This window comes from Notechis scutatus, chromosome 2, assembly GCF_049901735.1.
Source record: "Notechis scutatus isolate UNSWTSFEM ecotype Mainland chromosome 2, rNotScu1.2, whole genome shotgun sequence".
NCBI lineage: Eukaryota > Metazoa > Chordata > Lepidosauria > Squamata > Elapidae > Notechis > Notechis scutatus.
Window position 1 is genome coordinate 84,701,349 of NC_142010.1, and position 23,945 is coordinate 84,725,293.

Consider the following 23,945-nt stretch of genomic DNA (forward strand, 5'->3'; position numbering starts at 1 on the left):
TATTACCAGAGAAAATGTGCCAATATTTTCAGCTGAGAATTAGTCCTTTGAGCTAGGCCGGAAAGAAACTAAAACCACGACTACTGACACTACCTTTATTGTATAGTAAGGTTATAGTAACAAAAATTTCAAGTCTGAAAGCCTTTTCCCCTTTTACTTTTCAGGGAAGAAGGGAGATCCCTTCTGTGACTCCTTCTCTGTCCCCATTTCTTCTTGGACTGAGATATCTTTGTCTAAGCTCCTGTCTCTCAAGGTTATTCTCTCAGGATTAAGGTGAATCAAATAGGGGTATATAGCCATGGGACACTAGGAGGACTCCACAGAAGTCCGCCATCCATTCAGAGCTGAAGAAGCATCTTGGGTGAGAAGCAAAATGCCTTCAAAGAAAAACCAGAAAGTCCAGTTGCCTCTTGAAAAAAGCACCTTTGGGACAACTATGACCTGGGTGACTGAGAATCTCCATAGACATCCTGGTTCTGGCTATATTACTCTGGTGAGGTCAAAAGGAAGGGGAAAGAGTTTATGAGACATATGTTTTTTGAGAAAAAGACTGGCTGAACTAAAAATAGCTCACAGTTTGTTTTTGACTCTGATTTACATACAATGAAGGAAGACTTCGAGTTTGCAGCAAGTCTGTACCTCTTGCATACTCTGTCTAACTTCGATAAATTGGCTTTTCACCTGAGAGTTCTCATTTCCAACTCAAAGCCACAAGATCCTTTGAGGCAACATCGTTGGAGAACTCTCCCCCACTTTGTTTCTAAGGGTAGCAACTGTGAGAACCATTTCAGGCAGACATTGAGCTCCGTCTCTGCTTCATTAAATGGTGGCGGGGGAAGGGGGGAGGAATCCAAGGCTCTCTGAATATAGTAACAATTTTATCTGCAACAGGAAAAGCTGCCAGATTTCCTTTCTGTTTTTAATAGTCATGTTTTTAACAATTATAATAATAAAAAAATAAAAATAGGAAATATAAAAACCAAAAAAGTTCAGAAAATTAAAAAATAGAAAAAATAATAAAGAAAAATAAAAGATACAAAGAAAGGACCCACCCTTGTTACAATTTTAATATTCTATCTCTTATTTATAAATAAATCCTTAAAGCGTCATTGTTCAGTCCTGATCAGCAAAAGTCCATAATGCTTTTTCTTCACTTGCATTATATGGTAGCACCAATATGCTCAGCATCTGCACCTCTATAACTGTCTGGTTTGGTTCTGCAACCCAACAGGACAGACACAGACTTCAGAGGATAATTAGGACTGCAGAAAAAACAATTACTACCCACCTGCCTTCAATCAAGGACCTGTATACTGCACGAGTCAAAAAGAGGGCTGTGAAAATATTTACAGACCCCTCACATCCCGGACATAAACTATTTCAACTCCTTCCCTCAAAACGCTATAGAGCACTGCACACCAGAACAACTAGACACAAGAACAGTTTTTCCCCAAAAGCCATCACTCTGCTAAATAAATAATTCCCTCAACACTGTCCAGCTATTTACAGAGTCTGCACTACTATTACTGTTAATCTTCTCATCACTACTGATCACCCATCCTCTCCCACTTGTGACTGTATGACTTCGTCGCTTGTATCCTTACGATCTATATTGACTGTTTCTTAGTATATTTGATTGCTTATTGTACCCTATAACTATTATTAAGTGTTGTACCTTAAGATTCTTGACTCTTGACAAATGTATCTTTTCTTTCATGTATACTGAGAGTATTTACACCATGACAAATTCCTTGTGTGTCCACACACACAATTCTATTCTATTCTATACTTTTTTTCTGTCATGTCCTCATGACATTGCCACCATTTAACACTGGGATCCCCAACCCCAAGGCCACGCGACTAGCAGGTGAGTGTGTGCACAGCTCCATTTGCATGAGTGGTGGGCGCTCTCATAAAACCATCCTCTCCCCCGCCCCACCTGGCTGCTGCAGCTTGTTCAGAACCAGGCTGTGTGAGTGGCAGGCAAAGGTGTGCACACACATGGCCTTACTTGCGCAAGTGGCAAGCACTCATGCTCGCACATGAAGCTCCCCTTCCGTGAGTGGTAAGCATGTGAGCTCATGCATGAAGCTCCGTTTGTGCAAGTGCAAATGGAGCTGTGTGCACTCACACATGCACCTGCCAATTGCACACAACTATCCCTTCTACCCCTGCCTTGGCAGACTACCAAGCCGGAAAGAAAGCCAGGGCCACTGATCTAACACACAATAATCCATAAAGCAGCTTTAGATCATGCCTAGCTGTACCAGCATCACAACTTAACAACCTAAATCAGTCTGAATAGCTGTTGACCATTGTGTGTATAGTGGGAGCCACATAGTGTTATTTGAGAAAAGTGTTAAATTTCTATCCAAAAGGAACTGAATTATCGGCCACAATCATAGTTCTCTCTGAATGCACTCATTCAGAACACTTGTCTTACAAAAGATCTGGAACTCCAGAGCTGTCTGGATTGTGATAAAGCATCTATTAATAAGTAAAACAACAACAGAAAATTCAGTGCTCCAGGAAAATCATAAAATGCGTGCAACAGGAAGAGCTGCCAGTGATCTGCTGCAGACATCTATCTATCTATCTATCTATCTATCTATCTATCTATCTATCTATCTATCTATCTATCTATCTATCTATCTATCTATCTGTCTGTCTGTCTGTCTGTCTGTCTGTCTGTCTGTCTGTCTATCTGTCTGTCTATCTATCTATCTATCTATCTATCTATCTATCTACCCTCTATCTACTATAGTATCTAATATATGTGTGTGTGTGTGTGTGTGTGTGTGTGTGTGTATGTATGTATGTATGTATGTATGTATGTATGTATGTATGTATGTATGTATGTAAAGATTATGCAAAGCAAATATGCAAACCCTGGGCAATAGGAATGGCTACCACAGCAATGGAGCTATCTAATCTAGCTAGCATCTCAGAAGAAAAACTATGAAAGGATTCAAAATTATATTACAAATTACAACAGTAGTTAAAAGACAATATTATAGCTAAGCACAGCTTGAGAACTGAATAAAAAGTTGATTACATAAAGTTCCTGAACCTATGCAGGCAAGTAAATACTAGAACAGGAAATAAGGGTGGGGGGAAACTAACAGTTTCCTGGTTAGTCTGCTTACCTACTTCTACCAAAGCAACAGGTGTCTTTTTTAAGCAAAACCTCTGTTACTTCCTTCAGTTGAATGTGTATAAGAGAGAATCAGAAGCCGCTGTGGCAGGGGTAAATTCTATTTTTCTCCAAACTCAATCTACAGGTTTCTGCTGAGCTTGTATCCTTCATTTTAAAAGAACTCCAAAATCTGTATCTCAAATAGCAGATTCTCTGTATCTTTTGCCTCAGTGTATTTTGCCTCTATATGTTACCAAGAGCCACGCCTCATTCATGGATGCAGATTCCGTCTGAACCTGAGTGATGGGAAGGCTGGTTGGCTCTGAATTTCAGAGTTTGCAGCCTTCAAAGTCTCGAATTGTCTATCAAAGCTGTCTTATTCCTTCAAGCCCTACCTGTGTTAAGAACGCTGACTATGCTGTCCCAGCCAGTCTATGGGAATTGGACAGTTACTTAGGAATTATGAACCGTCCCCTTAAGGGAATGCATCATGGTAAAGTAGTTAAAGGTATCCTGGGAAATGTAGTTCATGTCACATGGCCACATCTGTAATCCTGATTGGTTGACCCTTGATGGGTTGGGGGAGTTTTCTTCATTCTTTGCCTGAACTCTCTAAGTCTAACTCATGGCAGCTTCTTTCTATCACTACGAGATGGGTTAGGAGATAACCATCTTTTACTACAAGGCAGATATACAAAGGATTGGTCATTAAAGAAGAACTTCGCCACAAACGTGTGTTATGAGGATACCTGATGAACCAATAAATGTAATTTGTTATGGACGTCTTGTTGAGTTATCTATCTGCATCTGTACAGTTTATAAATCCACCTCTGTGCAGAGACAGAAAACTAACTGAGGGATGTTTTCCTGCCAGCTAGTGGATGCTAGTGGAAGAGGAGAAAGCAAAGCAGCAGAGCTGTGCCCTGTATACTGAAAATAGATACCACTTTTTGACATTTAACCATGAAAAAGAACCTGTGATACAATGCCAATAGAGCCTTTTCATCAGCCCCAAGCAGCAACCAGGGTATGCGCAGGTGCTTAATACAGAGACTGTAAAAGAGATGTAGCAAATATGAAAAGAATCCATGTGACTTGACAATCCAAATCACTCAGCCCGCTGCCTTTTAGAAGACTATGTTTCCATCATCTTAAGGTGTTGTGGAAACTGTAGTCCAGGAAGTAAAAGATAGGCTTAGCCCTAATAAAAGTGTTGTGTTGAACAGAATGAAAATAAATGGCACCTCTGTCTGCACTTTTACTTCCTGAGGAAGTATCAGAAGAATAATCCTCTGGTTTGAAAAGCAGAAGTTGAACTCTGCATAAACCTTTGAGAAGCTGTACAGGACAAAAGTAACTCATTACCGTGACTACCGCATATGAAGGGGAGAAAAAAAAAATCTACATAAGTTTTTCCATCACTCAAAAGCCACTGCCATGTCACCTCTTCCTTTAACCAAAGAAACAGAAACTTATGACATTTGAAAGGCTCTGAGCTTCGTTAAATTATCTAGAAGAGAATTCTGTATTTAAGGTACATGTTTTTACTGCATGGTCAGAATACATCTCCTGCTTATAAGCTTTTTTTTTTTTTTTTTTTGCCATAATGTCCTTGTTTCACCAAAAAGGACATTTGTTCCTCTGCAACTATTGAACTTATATTTAACTTGTATCAAGGCTGCAGCTGTGGAGGTGATCATATTATTAAGTATTTGGGGGGTGCAGATAACTAACAATCTGACTTGGTCTCTTTGTAAGTTATCTTCAGTGAAGTGTGAAAACCAATGCTTGCATTTCCTGCATCAGATGAGGAGAGCACATCTTTCTCCTTTTGTCCTGGCCACATTTTCACAGAGGCACAATTGAGATTATTTTAACAAACTGCATCACTGTTTGGTTTGGTGGCAGCAGTGCCTCAGATAGAAAGTCCATATAGAGAGTGGTAACCGGTAAGGACAGCTGAGAAGCATTATATCTAACAATGTGAATACTGTTTATAAGCACTAGGTGCTTAGAACTCAAAGCATTGTTAGAGACCCCACACACCCACTTCACGGTCTGTTTCTGTTGCTCCCCTCTGGAAAAAAGTTTCAAAGTAGCTATAGCAGGACTATCAGATTCTGTAACAGCTTTGTTCCCTATGTCATCAATCTGGTAAACTTGCAGGTTCTTTTTTTTCGCCATGTATATGTATTCATTCAAACTAGACTGTGGTGTTTCTCTGTGTCATATATGTGTACGTCTGTGGGCATATGCATAATGGTTATCTTTTGACGGCTGGATGCAATGAAATTTCATTTTAATGTATGCTGATTAGTGTACATTTAAAATGACAATAAAGTTTTTATTCGACTCTATTGTATCATTAGAGATCCTGGAGTACATTGAAAATGTTGCAGTTTTACTACTTAAGGCTGTTTACCTTGCTGTATTCAGAAATGGTACTGATATGGTTACATGTATGGAGATTCTCAATCATCCAGGTCATGGTTGTCCCAAAGATGCTTTTTTAAAAACAGTTGAGTTTTCTTCTTTTTTTCCAGGAAAACATTTCATTTCTCTTCCAACTTCTTCACTTCTTTACATCTATTGATGTGGTTACTTTGAGATAGAAACCATTGGAAACTCCACTACCACCAAAAGATGCCGCTTCACATTTCGTTTTAAGGCAGTAACTGGTTAACGTGGTCAAACATGACTAGGTACCTTGTGGCTTCTAAATGCTTTGGACTAAAATTCCCATACCCCAGGCCATGCTGGAAAGGACTTCTGGAAGTAATCACTCCAAAGATCCAGAGCTGTCAATTGCCTGTCTTTGGCATGTGGAAGGCATCAGGTCAGAAACCCAGAGAGCATCAAATCAGAAAGTAGTCATTCACCTGATAGCTTGTATGTATTGCCTAGAATCTTATACTTATTCCAGATAATTCCAATCAGATTGGAAAGAATTTTTTGAAGATTTAAACAAAATAGTGCTAAAATACATTTGGCAGGGGAAGAAAGCAAGAATAAAACTTAAATTGCTACAAGATGCAAGAACTAGAGGAGGATTTGCTTTGCCCAATTGGGAATTATACTACCAAGCGACGAGTCTGATGTGGATAAAGGAGTGGATAACACTAAGGAATACTAGACTTTTGAATTTAGAAGGATATGACTTGCTGTTAGGGTGGCATGCCTTCCTCTGGTATAAGGGAACTAAAACGCAGAGGTATTTTAGAAGACATTATATTCGAGAAGCATTGTTTCTAAGCTGGAAGAAGATAAAAAAGCAATATTATTTAAAAATTCCACTATGGTTATCTACTATTGAAGCTTTTTCCTATCCAATAATATATAAAAAGGAACAAACAGTTAGATATGGTGAGATATTGAATGAAAAGGGTGAACTTAAATCTATGCAAGTGTTGGAAGAACAAGGTGTAAAAATGAATTGGTTTTCATATTTGCAAATACAATCTAGATTTGATAAAGATGTTAAAACAGAAGGTATCTATGATAAGTTGACTGATTTAGATAAAATTTTGACAGGTACTGATGAAAAAGCAATCATAAAACTGTATGGACATTTGCTAGAGTTTAAATTAGAGGAAAAACAAGTAAAAGAAACAATGATTGCGTGGAGGAAAAATTTCGGATATGGGATTGACTTAGATAAATGGCAAAAATTGTGGTCTCAAAACTATAAAATGACAATGTCAACTGCATATAAAGAAAATTTGTATAAAATGTTTTACAGGTGGCACTTACCCCTGATGAGAATTGCGAGGATGTTTAAGAACAAATTGGATAAATGTTGGAAATGTCATCAGATACCTGGTTCATATTACCACATGTGGTGGACATGCTCGGATGCAAAAAGATATTGGACTATAATCCATACATGGTTGGAAAAAAATGACAAAACGACACATAGACTTTAAACCTGAGATATTTTTATTAGGAATTATACCGGAAATATATTGTAAAGAATTGAAATATTTGATTGTAAATGTTTTAACAGCGGCTAGAATTGTATTTGCTAAGAATTGGAAAAATGAAAAAATACCTATGCAGGAGGAAATTATTAAGAAAATCATGGACTGTGCCAAAATGAGTAAATTGACATTTGAAATTAGAGAACAAGGGGATAAACAATTTTATATGATATGGGATTTATTTTATCAATGGTTAGATAAAAAGACATGGTAAAGAAATAGATTAGTAAGCCTTACAATAAAAGTTAATAGATTGATATAGAATACAGTATAAAATATATAACCATTGGATGAATGTATAAGATTAAATCATAATGAAAATTAGAATATCTCGTATAAAATGATGGAAAAATATTCAAATGAATGTTTAATAATTGATATTATATAAGCACAAGCTAGATCGATAAGGTGAGAATTTATATAACTTGTGAGTAATGGTAAAAAAAGGATAGCACAAAAGATTGTAACCAACTGACAAACTATATATATAATTGAAAGACGGTTTTATGTTTGTATGTTTTTGTTGTAAAAAATAAAAACTTTGTTTAAAAAAAAAAAGAAAAGAAAAGAAATGGTACTGATATGGTTACATGTATGGAGAGTCTCAATCATCCAGGTCATGGTTGTCCCAAAGATGCTTTTTAAAAAACAGTTGAGTTTTCTTCTTTTTTTCCTGGAAAACATTTCATTTCTCTTCCAACTTCTTCACTTCTTTACATCTATTGATGTGGTTACTTTGAGATAGAAACCATTGGAAACTCCACTACCACCAAAAGATGCCGCTTCACATTTTGTTTTAAGGCAGTAACTGGTTAACATGGTCAAACATGACTAGGTACCTTGTGGCTTCTAAATGCTTTGGACTAAAATTCCCATACCCCAGGCCATGCTGGAAAGGACTTCTGGAAGTAATCACTCCAAAGATCCAGAGCTGTCAATTGCCTATCTTTGGCATGTGGGAGGCATCGGGTCAGAAACCCAGAGAGCATCAAATCAGAAAGGAGTCATTCATCTGATAGCTTGCAGAAGGCCAATCTTTTATCTTCTATCCTTTCTATCTGTGTGATTTAATACACATGAACAAACACAAGAACACACACACAGGCACATAAGGTCCTTAAAGTCAAGGTTGCTCTGTCTATATTTTTAGTGAAGGGATAAGACAGATCATAGCAGCTGTTGCTCTGGCAAATAGGGAGTTCTCAGGAAAAAAAAAAAAAACACCCTCCAGGGATCTTTGTTTTATGGAATTTACATCTGGGCCATTCCAGATAAAATTTGGAGGCAGCTACTATAAATTTATAGCCCTGATCTGTGCTGCCTGTGTTCCAACCTGCTATTTTGCTTGCTCATTCTTTATTGTGCCAACTTGTAAAATAATTTAATTTACGGAATACAAACTAAAGAACCCTTTTCCAGTAGTGACCACAATATGATTGACTTTTGTCTCAACATACGTCCACACAAAAATCACCACAATGATGTAATCCCCAAGTGTAACTTCAAAAAAGGCAACTATGATCTTATAGACAACGATCTCTCATCCCTTGATTGGCAATCTCTATTCACTGGATGCAATACTGTTGAAGACCATTACAACATATTTTTACTTGAAGTCAAAAGAGTCATCAAACTATATGTTCCAACAACAACTCCCAAAACAAAACAAAAAAGCAGATTACCCATATCAATAAGGAAACTTCAATCCAAAAAGAGATCACTCTGGCGGAAAAACAAATCTGGTCACGTTGCCAATTTCAAAAACCGATACAAAAATTTATGCCACCAGATAAAGACTGAATGCACCAATTATCACATTAAACAAGAGGAAAACCTTCTAAGCACCAATTCCACCCGAGCTTTTTACAATTTTGTAAACAACAAACTAAAAGACTCAAGGTCTATCCCACCCTTGATAGGACCTGATGGTAAAGACTGCAACGACGACACCATAAAAGCCAACATCTTTAACACATTCTTCGGCTCAGTATTTGTAAACAGCAATGGATCATGCCCAGTATTTCCTAGCCGTACCACAGATAACAACAATGATCTAATACATATCGATTTCACAGAAGACAATGTTGAAAAAGCACTACGCAACCTAAAACCATCTCTATTTATTGGACCGGATGGAATATGTGCCTACTTCTTAAGAAAGCTATCCACTGCCATAGCCAAACCTCTAAGCATAATCTTTGAAAAATCTTTCAGGACCAGCTCCTTGCCTAACCTATGGTCACAAGCCACAGTCATCCCCATCTTCAAAAAGGGAGACCCAAGCCTAGTTGAAAATTACAGGCCAATCTCCTTATGCTGCGTCACCTGTAAAGTCATGGAATCAATTATTAACCAATCCATCATGCTCCACTTAGAGACAAACAACCTACTCTCCAATAAACAATTTGGTTTCAGAAAAAAACTATCCTGTAATCTGCAACTCTTACACTGCAAAAACATATGGACGACACAACTCGACCAGGGCAAAGCAATAGACGCAATCTACATAGACTTCTGTAAAGCCTTTGATTCAGTGGTACACGACAAACTACTCCTAAAAATAAAATCCTATGGTATCTCTGGACAACTGAATAACTGGATAGAAGCATTCCTATCAAACAGACAACAAATGGTCAAAATCGGGAGCGTCCTATCAAATCCAGTACCTGTCAATAGTGGTGTCCCTCAGGGCAGTGTTCTAGGACCAACTCTCTTCATACTCTACATAAACGACCTCTGTGATCATATTAAGAGCAATTGCGTCCTCTTCGCTGATGATATAAAGCTGTTCAATACCACAGACAATACTGCTACCCTACAAAAAGATCTTGACTATGTATCTGAATGGTCAAACAAATGGCAACTTCAAATCTCAACAAATAAATGCTCTGTCTTACATATTGGCAAAAAAAATCAGAAAATAAAATACAAGCTGAATAGTCAAGATCTTGTTGATGACTCAAGCTCTGTAAAGGACCTTGGAATACTCACCTCTAATGATCTAAGTGCTAGAGCCCACTGCAACTACATAGCCAAAAAGGCATTAAGAGTTGTTAACCTAATCCTACGTAGCTTTTTCTCTGGTAATATCACACTACTAACCAGAGCATACAAAACATTTGCTAGACCAATACTCGAATACAGTTCATCAGTCTGGAACCCTCATTACGTATCTGATATTAGCACAATTGAGAAAGTCCAGAAATATTTCACAAGAAGAGTTCTCCACTCTTCTACTCGTTATAGAATACCTTATACCACCAGACTTGAAATTCTTGAACTAGAAAACCTTGAATTACGCCGTCTTCGGTCTGACTTAAGCATGGTATATAAAATCATACATTGCAATGTCCTACCCGTCAATGAATACTTCAGCTTCAACCATAACAACACAAGAGCACACAATAGATACAAACTCAAAGTAAACTGCACCAAACTTGATTGCAGGAAATTCGACTTCAGCAATAGAGTGGTCAATGTCTGGAATACTCTACCCGACTCTGTAGTCTCTTCCCCAAACCCCAAAAACTTTAACCTTAGACTGTCTACTATTGACCTCACCCCTTTCCTAAGAGGTCTGTAGGGGGCGTGCATAAGCGCACCAACGTGCCTACCGTCCCTGTCCTATTGTTTCTCTTATTCTTTTATTTTTCTTATATGTACCCATTTCATGTATCCACAACTATGTATACACTTATACTTACTATCTTGTAAACAATTGGCAAATCAAATAAATAAATAAATAAATAAATAAATCTGCTTAAGGGTGGGGGGGAGCCCAGGCAGAAAAAATGACAGGCATCAAAGTCCCACTGACTTAGTGGCACAGATTTTCATTATAATCTAAGCAATAGAAAAAATATTTCTCTTTTTATCATTATCTTTAATCTCAGCCTTCTCTACAGAAGATGAGAAGGGATGGTTGGGCAGAAGTCCATACAGTATGTGTTAAAAATGACTGAGTTCAGAAACTCTGAGTATCAGCATCAAAAAAAAAAAAAAACCTGAGCAACTTACTCTATCCAGAGTTCAAGATTGAAATTAAAGTAAGCCACAAACACTAAAATGGTGTTTTGTATGTTTGAATGAACACAAGGTTGTAACTTACTCAGGTTGTAACCTTAATGTGATGTGTAAACCCAGCTGCACTCAAATGTAATAGAATAGTAGAGTTGGAAGGAACCGTGGAGGAGAATAGAATAGAACACAGAACATAATAGAACACAGAACAGAATAGAATAGAAGGAAGGGACCTTGGAGGTCTTCTAGTCTAATCCCCTGCCTAGGCAGGAAACCCTACATCACTTCAGACAAATGGTTGTCCAATCTCTTTTTAAAAACTTCCAGTGTTAGATAGTTCATTTCAACTTCATTTTGTTAGATAGTGCCCAATATTCAAGTTAGATAGTGCCCAATATTCATTTTGTTAGATAGTGCCCAATATTCAAGTCTGTCAATCAAACTGCCTAGTCCAACTCCTAGTCCAAGCTCAAGCAAGAAACCTTAAACAGTATCATTTCAGACAAACCGTTGTCCAAAATCATCTTAAACACTCTGGTGGTGCAGCACCCACAACTTCTGGAGGCAAAGCCATTTCACTATGTCAAACTAAGCCAGTTTTTATCTTGAAAAAAGAGAAGAGCAACAAATCTGGCATTATGCTAAAATCCAGTTAATAAAAATCAGACAAAAGCTAACTTTCCTAGGAGACATACCCTGGTTGGCTGAGGCTACCCAGAGCCTACATTGACTAATACTTCTGCTGGAATAACAGCAATGACTAGAATCCATCCTGCAGAAACTTTCCTTTTCTGGTTGCAGGAGGAGACAGAGATATGTGACATACTGTATTTTGCAAACAGAAGACCATTGATACTGGAGATATTTCTCTCCAGGAGCAAGACTTCTCTTCCCCCAAAGGTCTACTCTTTCTATTATCCTGTTCTGGTTCCCAATCCATTGCTGTGAAACATCAGGTCTTAATTAATGTCCATTCCATCCATTGTAATACTTCAAGAAAGGAGGACAGCTTAATATTTTATTCTTGTACTTTAATTGATGACTCCTACGCTGAAAGCCCTCACAATTGAAATGAGAGGCAAGTTTACATGAAATTCCTAATAACCTAGTCACATGACATATTGTACTGTAAAGTAGCCAACATTGTTTAGTCTGACAGGTACCTAACCCATTTTGTAGTTTATGAGTCAGCATGGCATGTAACCTAGAACACTGGAAGATTTGAGTAAAGTCTTGTTAAGGTATTGGTTTAAACAGGTTGAACAATCATTGTATATACTCAGATAACATCCTACAAAGACATCAAGTGTTCAATAAAACTGTGAAAAAAATAAAGCTTGTCAACTAGTTTATTATTTCAGTAAACATTCTTATTTTATTGACAGTATAGAAGAGAAATAGAGGAAGAAAGCCTATTTATTCACGCAAAATAAAGTTTAATAAATGTTAACTTCAAAGTCGTAATAGAATTGCTATTGCATTCATTGGCGTTTATTAGCTGATTAGTTGTTACTGGAATTCCAATAAAAAAATTGATGACACTGTTTAGCAATACAGTTAGCAGTAGCAATGCTTCCACTAAAGCATATTATGCAACCTGGAAATGTAGTAGACTGGTTTTATATTAAGTCTGGATAAACCCAACATTTACTTTCGAAAGGAGTCCAGCTATTTAAACTGAAGTGAGCCATGTGCTTCATCTAGGAAGCATGCAGCTGTGGAGGCATTATGTATCAAAACACTTGGCAGCAATTAAAAAGTAATAAGAGAGTCTTACTCATTAAAGACACCACAAAACTGAATACAAATAGGGAGAATATTTGCCATAGGGGTAAAAATATTAGTCATAAGATGAGGACATAATAGTTTGTGGGAATAGAGTGGGGGAGTATAATTATAATTGGCAACAATTCCTCCATCCTACTACATTAAATAATGTTTGTATTAGTCTGGCTTTTGGCTAACTGTTCATTGCCAGAAAAGGCTTCACTTGGATTGTTTTCACTGATGCATTTATAACCACGTTTTAGAGAGCTTCTGTTCAATATTCATTCAGTGCTACATGCAGTATATATTCTGGCATTTTTTCCTGAAATCTCAAATTCTTTCTTCCCCTTCTCCTCCCCCCCCCTCCTTGCTGTTCCATGGGTTAATTGTTCTCACCATTAGGGAGTTTCTCTTTCATTCCTTCTCCTAATTAAACTCCTCCTCCTCCTCCATGTATATTACTTAATATCAAAACTTAAGGCCAAAATGCATTATTGTACAACAAACACTTCAATGCCAACTTGAACTGTTTTTTTAATGTTATATTCAGTTCTGAAGGGATATAACATTATACTCATTAATGCCAACATTTACAGCATAATTAAGATTGATAAATCCTTTTTGTACAATATCTGCAATTGTCTAAATTGTTTAAACAGTAGACCTAATATTTAATCAAGCCTGTATAAATACCACTGCATTAAAGTAATAATAATGTATAGGTTTTACAACAATATATTTTTAAAAATTGCACTTAAAAAAAGACCCATGTATAAATGTTAGACCAGAAGTCTCCAATCTTGGCAACTTGAAGACTTGTGGACTTCAACTCCCAGAATTCCTCAGCCCACATGCACACGTTTCCCGTGCGTGCGCAGTACTTGCAAAACAACTTCTCCTGCAAGCAATCGCCATCTCCTGCTGATGCGCAGCTCTCAGCTGTGCCATGCAAAGCAACTAAGGTAAGAATAAAGGGCAGCCTAGAGCCCAGGCAGGCGGGTGGGCCCAATTGAAGAAAATAAGATCTTCAGAGAGAATCAGTTCAGTGTCAGCTGCTCTTCAGAGCTACCAGTTCTATAGAACTGAGCCGAACCAGTAGAATCCCACCCCTGCGCAAGACCTAAAATGGACACCTAATATCAAAAACATCATCAAAATAGCACAACAAAGAATGTTCTTTCTGCACCAACTCAGAAAACTCAAAGTGCCCAAGGAGCTGCTGATACAGTTCTACAGAGGAATTATTGAGTCTATCATCTGCACCTCTATAACTGTCTGGTTCGGTTCTGCAACCCAACAGGACAGACACAGACTTCAGAGGATAATTAGGATTGCAGAAAAAACAATTACTACCAACCTGCTTTCCATCAAGGACCTGTATACTGCACGAGTCAAAAAGAGGGCTGTGAAAATATTTACAGACCCCTCACATCCTGGACATAAACTGTTTCATCTCCTACCCTCAAAACAATGCTCAGGGACCACCAAACTCATAATTTTAAATCCCAGGGATCACTAACTGATTCTGTGGTATGGCCTAATTTGTGGGTGTGATTAGGTGGTCATGTGACTGGCTGGGCATGGCTTGTATGTAAATATTATAAATATTTTTGTAAATATTGATTTTTTTATATAAAAAGAGCAACTTTTACCCAAAATCAGGCAAAGCAGGCAGGCAGATTGAGTTGCTCACGGAATCACAGATTCATTCATAAATCTATCTGTATGCCATCGGCTAGCTCAGTCTGTCACATAAAATTTGGTTGCAAGCAAACTCATAAAATTAAATCACAACACACCATGTATGTAAATATTGATTTTTTTTTATATAAAAAATAACAACTTTTACCCAAAATCAGGCAAAGCAGGCAGGCAGATTGAGTTGCTCACAGAATCATTCAGTGATCTATCTATCTGCCATCAGCTACCTGAATCTATTTATTATTTATTTATTGATTGATTTGATTTGTCAATCACTTACAAGATAATAGGTATAAGTATAAACTTGAGTAAGAATACAGAAAATAGGTATGATTAAATGGGGACATTAGAATAGGGACGCGAGGCACGATGGTGCATTTATGCATGCCCCTTACAGACCTCTTAGGAATGGGGTGAGGTCAATAGTGGATAGTTTGAGGTTAAAGGAGTGGGGGTTTGAGGATGTAACTACAGAGTCAGGTAGTGCATTCCAGGCATTGACCACTCTGTTGCTGAAGTTGTACTTTCTGCAATCAAGTTTGGAGTGGTTAACATTGAGTTTGTATCTGTTGTGTGCTCTCGTATTGTTGCAGTTGAAGCTGTCACATAAAATTTGCTTGCTGTGAGTCTGCACTGAATAATAGAACCTTCAGTCCTAAGGGAGATTCGGCTGTGCTTAAAAGCAGAGCCGAAGATCTAAAAACTAGCTAGAAAGCAAGAAATCCAACCATTTCCTGCTTCCTAGCTAATCTAAATCTCCCAGTACAGCAGAATAGCTGATGGTCGGAAAAAGGAAAAATAGCAATTTAGCAAGCAAGTTTTCCAGGTAAGGAGTGAGTGGGCGGGGAGGGTTTCCATGTGGGTGGCCATGTGGGCAGCACAGCCTTGTGTTTCTGCGCAGCCTGGATTAATTGCTTTGGGGGGGAGTGCTCTGGGGGTGAGATTTCTCTGCAGCCCACCAAAATTTTATAGCTGCCCACTGGTGGCGATTGCTGCTATCGAGCACTGCACACCAGAACAATTAGATACAAGAACAGCTTTTTCCCAAATGCCATCACTCTGCTAAACAAATAATTCCCTCAACGCTGTCCAACTATTTATTAAGTCTGCATTACTATTACTATTAATCTTATCACTCCTATCACCATCCTCTCCCACTTGTGGCTGTATGACTGTAACTTTGTTGCTTGTATCCGTATGATTTATATTGACTGTTTCCTTGTATGATGTGATTGCTTATTTGTACCCTATGACAGGGGTCCCCAACCACCGGGCCGCGGACCGGTACCAGTCCGTGGATCACTTTGCACCGGGCCACAAAGAAAATAAAAATAAAAAATAAAATAAAAATGGCGGCTTTCTTCACCTTTGGTGAATGCTGCTGGGATCATGGATCAAGGGCACAAATGAAAGAAGGGGAGGGAGGAAGCAACCGAAGCCTGTCCTGCTCTCCGGCTCAGCGGCTTCGGTTTCCTCCCGCCTCGTTCCTCTCTCAGTTGCTCTCTCGCTCCTCCACCAGCCCAGGAAGAAACTGCTTCAAAGAAGCCGGCAGGGTGGCTTTTCCTGTCAGCGCAGCTCCCCTGAAGCACCCATTCATCCCCACCCCACCGCCAATCAATCCAGGTTCAATCCAGTGCTCCGTTTTGCCTGCCTGCCTGCCTTCGTTTCTGATTGTTTCGGAGCAGCTTCGCCTGAGAATAATAACTATTCGCCTCTTTTTCTCAGCCGAAGCTGCTCTGAAACAACCAGAAACGAAGGCAGGCAGGCAGGCAGGCAGAACGGACCACTGGATTGAACCGCGGGCGGCGGGGTGGGGGTGAACGGGCGCTTCGGAGGAGCTGCGCTGACAGGAAAAGCCACCCTGCCAGCTTCTTTGAAGCAGTTTCTTCCTGGGCTAGTGGAGGAGCGAGAGAGCGACTGAGAGAGGAACGAGGCAGACACCTGAGGGATGAGGCTGAAGGAGGCAGGGCCGAGAGGCGGGGCTTCTCAGCCGTCCTGCAGGGACTTGTCCTGCAGCCGCAGAGACAGCCGCGGGCCGCCGCCGCCCAGCGCCCAGTTTTGAAGACGCTCCTCAGCCAGGTGCAGTTCCTGAATCTGCAGCTGAAACCCTCCGTTTTAAATGTCCCAATAGAAGAGAATATCTGTCGCTCAGGGTTGCAATGAGGAGGCATTGGCGCTCCCTGAACTTGGTGGTTTGCTGGCAGACGTTTTATTACAAGACTAGGTAACAACATCAGATGTTACCTAGTCAGGTATGTCTGCAAGCAAACCACCAAACTCGGACTCCTTCTCCCCCCCTCCCCCCCGGCCATTGAAAAAGTGTTTCTGCGTGAAACTGATCCCTGGTACAAAAAAGGTTGGGGACCACTGCCCTATGACTTTATTCAGTGTTGTACCTTATGATTCTTGATGAATGTATCTTTTCTTTTTATGTACACTGAGAGCATATGCACCAAGACAAATTCCTTGTGTGTCTAATCACACTTGGCCAATAAAGAATTCATTCATTCATTCATTCATTCATTCATTCATTCATTCATTCATTCATTCATTCATTATAGGTTAACGAATGGAGAAAGATTAAGGTGCACAAATCTTGGATGAAAGATTAGTGAATAGTTTGTGGTCCATCATAAGGAGTTACTAAGTGAAAATGTGTATAATTATACTTCTGCCCACTTTGTTATATGATTGTGATGATTTGGTATGACAGGAAAAATACTAAAGTTAAATGAACACAGGGGTAATGAGGTTGTTCAGTAGTGTGCACATTCAACCAGGGAGCAAGAATGAATGAGTCTTGAATGAATGGACACAGAAGTGAGTAATCAGAATGAAAGAAATATATTGAGGTAAGTAGTTAAATCCTATAAAGAGAATGAATGAGGAATGAATCTCAAACCATCTAGGAAGGAAGGGTGACTCATCTGAAAGAAGGAGAAAACTGAGAAAGCCTTGGTTAGGTAGAACACAAGACATCCTCCGGGGCCAATTCTAGGTTTAGAGGTTCCAAATTGTAGAGGACACTCAAACTGAAAAGATTTCTGAAAAACAGAATAAAGTAAACAGTAGTATGTGTGTGTCATTGTGCCTGCTTGAAGGTTAAATATAATTTTGCACTAATGGGTGCTGAGGTAATTAAAGATATGTACTGCAATTCACAGTAAATAGGGTGGAAATTTCTGAGAAAAGAAAAAAATTGTCCAGGGCTAAAAATCAGAGGCACAAAGCTAAAAAAAAAAAAAAAAAAAGGGAAGGGAAGGGAAAAAAAAAAAAAAGAAACAAGAGAGCGCCTTTTAAAAATTCCTAACAAAATTGGAAGATCAACCGAACTATAGGAGGCACCAGAATATGATTTTGCCCAAGGGCAAAAGAGTATCAACCTTTTGGGCAACTTTAAGATTAGTGAACTTCAACTCCCAGATTTTCCCAGCCAGCCATGCTGGGAGTTGAAATCCACAAGTCTTTTTTTTTTTTTAAACAAATTTTATTCAATTTTTCACTTAAAAACAAAAAGCTCATTTTAGTGGACAACAAATTTCCGGGTCATCACTTTTGCATACAAATATGACAATAGTTATACATTCATATATGCATACTTAATTCTATTATTACCTTTTCCATTCCAAACTTTCAGAAAGGAGAGAAACAAGCAAATTAATCCTAGTCTCTTACATTGATCACAATCCAAACATCCTTTCATTTCATTTCAATTATTTCAAATATAATCCTTTGATATTTATTTTAAAAACAAAAATAACAATATATGTTTGCCTAATTTTTTAAAAAAGTTACCAATGTCTCTCCTTCCTTTTAATAGTCTGTATTAGTTTATTAATTTAAATAGTTCTTTAATTTGTCATATTTTCTTTCTATCACACATTCTTTCTATAAATTCTAGATTAATACAAGTTTTAACACAAAAGAAAAAGAAACAAGCATAGGTTTCCCCGCTTTTACTGCTTTGAGTGTGACAACTCAGTGGTTAAAATATACCTTTATTCCCTCATCTTAATTCCCAATAAACCTTTATTTTTAAGTAATTACAATAATAATCATTATGTCTTTTCATTTGGATTCCGCATTATATTCCCCCCCCCCCCATTTTATTTCTAATTTCAAAGAGATAAAAGGGAAAGATTGACTATTTAATTCCTGGTCACTGATATTGACCTCATTTTTAAACATCTTCACGTTCATTTCAATTATTACAATTTCTTCAATAGACCTTAACTTTTCTTTTAAGGATAAAAATAAAAATGTATATTCATCTAATAAGGATTTATCAGTATCTATCCCTCCTTTAATAATCTATATTACCCTATTTTCTAAATATTTTTAATAGCAAATTTATTCTTGTTACCCCTTGTCACTCTGCAGAATCCCCTTTTTAATTCATCAACCATTATCTCTGAAAAAACAATTTCTTTTCAACATTTTACTATTTCCATGTTTCTTTATTTCCTGTACCTGTTTCTTACTACCTCTCTTCCCCCTCTTTTTCCTATATCTTTTCTCATTCCGGTTTATATCTCTCTCTTTCTTGATATCTTCCTTTCCCCTTTTCTGCTCCGCCTTTCTACCTTTCCTGATTTCACAGGTATTCCCCTTTTTGATTATCTTCTTAAATCTCAACTTTTTAGCCTTCCTTCTTTCCCCTCGTCTTTGTAGTGTTCTTTGTGTTAATTGTCTATTTAAAATGGCTTCTGCTTGAGTTGACTCCTCCTCCTCTGAAGTTCTTTCTTCTTGTTCTTCAATCGCCATTTCCATTTCTTCTAACACAGAGCAAAGTGATTTGCCTCTTTCCTGTAGTAATTCTCTCATATTTTTAAGTTCAATTTTAATTCCCGAAGAGATATTATCATTACACACTCTTATATTTTATAATCATTGAAGTCCACAAAAAAACACTTTTACTTTCCTTCTTTCTTCTTCAAGTTTTCTAAAGTTCTCAATTGGTCCAACCCAGGGTGTATACCAAAAACATCAATCAATCCCACAGTCAGTCTCTCCTTGCTTCTTTCTTTATTCTGGTTCCGTTTTCACTTTCTAAAATTCTTACTTTGTTTCAATATTTCTTTAACATTATATCGACATAAGTTCATACAGAAACAGGATGATTTCCCTTTTGTTTGAGTTTAAGTTTTTGTCAGAAGATGGCACTCTCCGTTATGCAAAGTCTTCACCTTTTTCCCCCTATTTTATTATTTAGGGTTTTTCGAACCTCAATATTCCAACACAATCCAGTCTCCAATTTGTAAATTTTACTATTATTATTTTTTGACAATCTTCAGTCCAGCTTTATTTTATGCCTGTTTATTGCCAAAATATTTTAGTCCAATTTAATTAAGTCTTTAGTTCTGGCTTCTTCCTTTCCCAGTTCGAAGCCCCGCTTAGCTGTCAAAATTATTTTCTTATTTTTTTCCTGTCCCTTTATATTTCTGCCGCTCACTTTTCTTTTTTTAAAAGTTCAATGTTACCTTAATCCTGGGGTACTTTTGATTAGTTGTTTCGCCCAATTGTCCCGGCTCAGATGTTATCTACCTCTTTCTTCACTCCTGCACATATCTTAATCAGGCTGAGTCCTACTCTTTGGGGTGGCCATTTTGGACAACCGCTTCAGTTGTCTTCGGGGGAAAAGACCAAGCCCAGGAGGGGAGATGCGGCTCCTCTCAACCTGGCTTGCAGCTTCCCCTTACTCCACCACCCCTCCAAGGCAGCTTCAGCCCCTAATCACAATGATTGGGGCTCTCCAAAGAAAGAGCATGGACCATAGCCGCGGACAGTTGTGATCTACAGTCTGTCAGCGAGGAGTGCTCAACCCGGAAGATCAAAATCCACAAGTCTTAAAGTTGCCAGGATTGGAGACCCCTGGAGAACCATAAAAGCAGAGAGATGAGAAGCTTCAAAAGCCAACATACATAATGATCTATGGACATGTTGGAAGCATAGATAAAAAGGTCTGGAGAGCTCTAGAGAATAGGACAAAATCAAGATTCAGCTATGTTTAATTTCCTAATTTCTTATATTTCTTATGTTTCTATATTTAATTTCCTAATTTCTTATGTTTCTTATATCCTTTTTGTATTTAATTTCTTTGGATTCATATTTTTTGTTCTTTTCTTTTGCTCCGTTACTTACTTCAAACGTGAATAATGTATGGGTATGTTTGTATGTTTTTTTAATGAAAAAAAGTGTTAGTATCACCTTTCTATCAGGCAATGCTGTGTTCTGTGGTTCAGGAAATAGTGGTTTTTGTTTTTTTAAAAAAGAGAGGATGTTAATGTTAGCAACGTTCTGCCTCCCCCCTTTTTTTCCCTCATGACTCCTCTTCAAGGTTGCTTTAAAAAAATACTGAACTGTGCTCAAGAAAATTGTACAATAGGATTACATGCTTTTGAATCAGGCTATGTTGATGGGTTGTGGAAATTTGACCTTAAGACTTAATTTTCAATTTTTTTTCATCATGAGCCTTACTTCAATTCAATTCCCCACCTTCAGATTTTATCTCTTCCTCCTTAACTTATTTGTAAAAAGAATCAAGTCTTTTCAAGATGGCCTTCCACATATATACAAGAAAAGTGGCAAGAAAAGTGATATAGAGACTTCAGGACATGCCTTGGGAAGTCTGAAGGAACTTGGGATGTTTAATCAGGAGGAAAAAAGATGACCAAGGAGAAGATATGTCAGTGAGGAGAACCATAGGAAAATGACAAAAAACATTTTTCCAGTGGCCTCAGGAACTAGGCCAAGAAATAATAGGTGTATATTACAGTAACCTATAGGTCCTATATTGAATTTGAATTTATTTATTTATCCATCTATTTATTTCCCACATTTATTAGTTTTATAAATAACCTAAGGCAACGAACATATCTAATACTATTTCCTCCTCCTATTATCTCCATAATTTTTTTAAAAAAAATCCAAATTTTGTTCTATTGTACTTTACTAATTTGATTCTTTTTGTTAGTTTTTATTGTTTTTTATTTTTATTTTTTATTTTAAATATGGTTTTACATTGTGTAAACCGCCTCAAGTCACGAGCGAATAGGTGGCAATATAAATTAAATAAACAAATAAATAAATAAACAAATAAATAAATAAATAAAAAACCCTGTGAGGTGAGTTGGGCTAAGAGAGAGAGTGACTAGCCTGGGCCTGTCAAACTGGCGGCCTGCGGGCAGGATGCTTCACATGCAGGCCATGTCCACCCCGGCTCCTCAATAGCAAAAAATGGTCATGATATGTCACGTGACATGATTGAGTTTGACACCCGTTGACTAGCCCAAGTTCACCCAGCTGGCTTTCATGCCTAAGACAGGACTAGAACACAGTCTCCTGCTTTCTAGCCTGGTGCCTTAAGCACTAGACCAGTGATCCCCAACCTTTTTGACGCCGCGGCCCGGTACCGGCATCAGCTGGACGCCACGGCCCGGTACCGGCATCAGCTGGGCGCCACCATCTTTTTGATGAAAAAGTGCTTCCGGTGACCTCACGGAAGCACGTTTTCATCAAAAGATAGGGGCGCTAACGCTCGTGAGCTTTTCTGGGTAGAAATGGCTTTCTCCAGAAAAGCTCACCAAAGCGCTGGCGCCGCCATCTTTTTGATGAAAACGTGCTTCCGGTGAGCTTTCACCCGGAAAAGCTCACCGGAAGCGCTGGCGCGCCATCTTTTTGATGAAAACGTGCTTCGGTGAGCTTTCTACCGGAAAAGCTCACCGGAAGCACTTTTTCATGAAAAAGATGGCGGCGCCAGCAAGCCGCAGCCCGGTAGGAGTTGTTCCGCGGACCGGTACCGGTCCGCGGACCGGTGGTTGGGGACCCCTGCACTAGACCACACTGGTTCTGAACTGAAAGATAAATGAATAGTAATGAAAAATGAAATGTAAGAGAAAAAAAACTGGTAAGATCTGTGCAATAGTGAAATAAACTACTTAGGGGGTTATGGATTTTCCATTCTGGAAGTTTTTAAGAAGAGGCTGGACAAACTACCTCTCCAGGTGGTTTTAAATGATTTTTCTTGCATACTGCAGAAGGCTGACCAGGTGATGTTTGTGATCCTTTCTGGTTCTACAATTCTATGATTCTTTACTGATGGGCTACTATGAGTGACCTTGCTTACCGATGGCACTTGGGACTGGCAACTCCCATCATTAAGCAACCCCATCATAAAGTGCAATATCACATGATATTTACAAAGGCAGTTCTCACTGTGGTTGTTAAATGAATCCTGCACAGTTCAATGATCGCCATTTGGGACCTCTTGCCAGCTGCTCTCACTAATTTTGCTTGTTGGAAATCTGTGCTGAAGGTTACAAAATACTGCAGGATTGCTGCAATGACCACAACTTCAAGAATCAGTAACTTCCTCATTCAGTGTTGTCATAACTTCAAATCATTGCTGAATGAAGTGGTTAACTAAGGATTGCCTGTACTAGAGCTAGCTTCATCTTTAGGTTAAATGAAAGGGGCTTCAGTGATATAAATAGCAAGCTAAGTATCTCCTCCCCTCTTTACATCTTTTCTACTGTTTTCCACAGCAAATATAGTTTATCAAATAGAAATACACTTGTCAAAATTTCTCTTTGTGTATATTATTTCTATCTCATTTTTGTGCACTACTATCTTCTTTAAAGTAGTGGATCAAGGGTTCTAGGGGAAAGTATTGAAACAACTACATAAATATTGCTCAATAATTCATTTAGCATTGTTTAAAAGTATGTGACAAATGTTCACTGATTGAATAAAATACTGAGCATCACAAGTACTTAGATTTAGAAATGTTAGTTGGAGTTCTTTTGAAATTGCTAGTCAGATAAACCACAACATATTAACTGTGAAACCACCTTGCCAAAATAGTTTTGCCTGATTATGGATAGGTGTGAATTATATGAAGATTGAAAGCTGACATAAAATCAAGCCCTTTTCTAAAGCTGTTTACCAATAAAAATATACCATCGTTTGGAACAGGGATGTCAAACTAGCTGCCCGCAGACTGGATGCATCATACACGCAGGCCATGCCCACCCCAGGTCTGCGAAGGATGGAAATGTTGTGAAACATCACTTGACGAGGTGAGTTTGACACCCATGCTTTGGACCATGTTGTTTGACCATGTTTTTACTTAATTTACTTCCAAGAGAAAAAAAATAGTTAACTGATTAAATAATCAGCTGAATACTTAAAAATATTTCAACTTTATGTCTACTAGTTTATGTCATGGAAGTCAGAGATATCACATGCCCTTTTAAATTATCTATCTTCTCCAGCCTTCTCAGTCAATGTTAAGAATTATGCATTCATTCATTCATTCATTCATTCATTCATTCATTCATTCATTT

The 23,945-nt window shown here is 38.2% G+C and overlaps 1 long non-coding RNA gene across 1 annotated transcript in view; it reads left to right on the top strand.

The window, feature by feature from the left end:
• The window catches only part of LOC148132109 (uncharacterized), a 59,356-nt gene extending 35,615 nt beyond the window's left edge, over positions 1-23,741 (top strand). Inside the window, exon 4 of the long non-coding RNA XR_015747597.1 lies at positions 23,575-23,741. This is a non-coding gene — a long non-coding RNA (uncharacterized LOC148132109). The remainder of the gene's footprint in view (positions 1-23,574) is intronic.
• Positions 23,742-23,945: the final 204 nt, after the last annotated feature.